Here is a 3,034-nt window from a genome sequence, read left to right as displayed (position 1 = left end):
GCACTTTGGAAAGTCACACTGTCTCGGCTTCAGAAAGAGTGAGCGCAGGCCTCAGAAGCTAATTGATATCAATATCATCATCGTCATCATCATCACTATCATTGTTAAAAGAAGGCAGGCCTGTTAGCATTAAAAGCCCCAAAAGTACTGTACACAGAAAAGGCACTTTGGAAAGTCACACTGTCTCGGCTTCAGAAAGAGTGAGCGCAAGCCTCAGAAGCTGACTGACAGCAATATCACCATCATCATCATCATCATCACTATCATTATCACAACAAGGCAGACTTGTTAGCATTAAAACCACAAAAAATACACAGAAAAGGCACTTTAGGAAAAAAAACCCTAGGAAATGGGCACCCACCTCTTGTTCCTCCTCCTCCTCCTCCTCGTCGCGGGGTTTTGCCAGACCTGCGGTGTCCTTCGGAGGACACCTCAGGTCTGACGAAGCCCCTCAGAGAGGAGCAGGGCCCATGGGCCCATTGCTCCTCCCCCCACGGGCTCTTACTGGTCCCCAGCTGTTTCTTGTCCCAGCTGAGGAAGCAGCCGGAGGCCAAGGGAAGGGTAGGGGAGCAGGCGTGCGCCTGTCACCCCCTCCAATTTCCCCAACTTCTAGCTGTCTCTTAGAGGACAGCTGGAGGCGGGAAAGGGCGCGGGGGGGGGGAACAGCCCTGTCCCAGAACCCCCGCCCTGGAGGGTGGAAGCCCCGCCTCTGGCACATGGCCCCACCCCCAGAGGGTGGAAGTTCTGCACCTGGCATGGCGCTGTTATAAAGGCTCCTAGGCAAAGATTGTGGGGGTAGCTAAAATAAGACTTTTATGCCTTTTTGGAATTAGAATCATAGAGCGGGAAGAGACCTCAAGGGCCACCTAGTCTGCCATGCAAGAATACACAATCAAAGCACCCTCGACAGATGGCTATTCAGCTGCTATTTAAAGACCTTCCAAGAAGGAGACTCCACCACACTCTGAAGTGTTCCACTGTCGCACAGCTTTCCTCCTCATGTTGAGGTGGAATCTCTTTTCCTCTAGCTTGCATCCATTGCTCCATGTCCTATTCTCTGGAGCAACAGGAAACAAGCTTGCTCCATCCTCCATCCTGTTCAACCAAGCCCTTTAGTGCGATTTTTGGTTTAAGTTGACCACAGAGTTGTGCTGGAGGAACTAGATATTCCTAAAGAGAACATATTAATAAAATCCTTGAATAATTAAATCCACAAAAGTCAGATCAGACCCAATGTGGAGAGACGAGGCCAGATATCCTAACCCCGAAAAAGGACAAGGCACCACAGATTGTGGGGCATTCAAGAAAAATGTAGGGCATTACCCAATAAAAGCTACAAACCCAAGCACTGTTCATCGCCTCTTTACCCAGCTTTAAAGCCACGTTAAAGACAATGCTGTTCAGAGAAGCGTTCCCAGACATCACTTTATTGTTATTGTAGGTTTAATTTTACTTTTGACCTGCTATATTTTATGATTTAATGTGAATATGATTTAATGTGTATTATGTTAAACTATTTTTACAGAATGTACGCCATAGGCAGGCTTATTTTATTTTATTCTATTTTTAACCAATTGCATGTATGTATGTATCTATGATATTCTATGTATGCGAAGCGCTGTGTAAAGGAGCCTGCGCCAGGGTGAACCAAACGCATCCTCCTTTTTCAGGACACATGTCCTCCATTGCAGCCATTTCTGCCCAAATGTCCTCCCAGGGGCTCCTATCGACTGGAGATGGACATATCAGAGGTAAGAGCCAATGTCCCTTGTTCTCTAACCGAAAGCCCATGCCTGGATGTGTCTCTTTGGAAGTTATGAGGGAGGTGGGAAGGGTCCTGTGTGTCCCTCAGTCCCAGCCTTACCTCCCTCCCTTGGCCCTCCTGGCTCCTCTACTTTTCTGGCATCACAGAGATGAAACTTAGGCCCATACAAGCAACTGTATTCCCTATTACTAGGGATGGATGTCAGAGCTGGACAGTTAAGGAAGCGGATAGGAGGAGAATGCTCTCATTTGAGATGGGTGCTGGGGAAGAGTGCTGAGGTTTCCATGGACAGCCAAGAAGTCACAGAAATGGGGCCCAGAGCAAATCAAACCAGAAATCTCTCTGGAAGCCAAGATGATTGGACTGACAAGGCTTTGGCCATGACTCACTGGAAAAAACAGGAATGCTTGGAAAGGAGGAGGGAAGCAGAAAGAGGAAGGACACACGCTAGAGCAGGGGCCTCACACTCTGGCCCTCCAGATGTTTTGGGCACAGCTCCCAGAATCCCAAATCATTGGCCAAGCTCTCAGGGAGGGCATTATGAGGTGGGAAGGAAATTTGCATGTGGGCGGTGATTGGCTGAGGGGCAAAGAGGAGGGAGGAGCCTTTGTGGGACTCTGGAAGTCTATTCAGATTGACTGTAGAATCCTGAGGTAGGAAGGAAATTTGCATGTGGGTTGTGATTGGCTGAGGGACAAAGGAGGGAGGAGCCTTTGTGGGGCTCTGGAAGTCTATTTAGATTGAATGTAGAATCCTGAGGTAGGAAGGAAATTTGCATGTGGGTTGTGATTGGCTGAGGCTTCTGGGAGATGAAGTCCAAAACACTTGGAGGGTGGAGTTTGAGGAGCCCTGTGTTAGATGGATGGACACTATTAATGAGGCCGTGGGTATGCCATTGCAGGACCTGAGCAGAGCAGTGGGAGCCTTGGAGATGTCTCATCTACAGGGTCGCCATGGGTTGAGATGGACCCAAGGGTGGATAACAACAACAACGCCAGACCCTGAGCCAAATTCCGCCCCCAGCAAGGGCATCCTATGTCCCTGGGAAGAGAGGGGTCTCTGCATTGCCCCCCTGCCTCCCTCCCACATGCAGCCCCCCCCCCCACCTTACCTCCTTCCTCTCCTGCAGATTCCTCTCTGGAGCCGCCTCTCTTCCCCCTCCTCCCTCTCTCCCTGCAGAAGTGGGATTAGAGGGTGCACCCCTCTTTTCCTTCCCCCTGATCAGTACTTCCTGCCTCTCTAGGAAGCGGAGCTCGCTGCTCGGAGGAC

The 3,034-nt window shown here is 49.9% G+C and overlaps 1 protein-coding gene across 2 annotated transcripts in view; it reads right to left on the bottom strand.

The window, feature by feature from the left end:
* Nucleotides 1-2,954, bottom strand: part of LOC121922979 (zinc finger protein 883-like) — a 12,925-nt gene extending 9,971 nt beyond the window's left edge. For both annotated transcript variants that reach the window (XM_042453009.1, XM_042453010.1), the window contains exon 1: nucleotides 2,877-2,954. The gene's annotated coding sequence lies outside the window, so the exon portion shown is untranslated. The remainder of the gene's footprint in view (nucleotides 1-2,876) is intronic.
* Between the last annotated feature and the right edge of the window lie 80 nt (nucleotides 2,955-3,034).

Source organism: Sceloporus undulatus, chromosome 2 (genome assembly GCF_019175285.1).
Source record: "Sceloporus undulatus isolate JIND9_A2432 ecotype Alabama chromosome 2, SceUnd_v1.1, whole genome shotgun sequence".
NCBI classification, from domain to species: domain Eukaryota; kingdom Metazoa; phylum Chordata; class Lepidosauria; order Squamata; family Phrynosomatidae; genus Sceloporus; species Sceloporus undulatus.
This window is presented reverse-complemented; position numbering and strand designations above follow the sequence as displayed.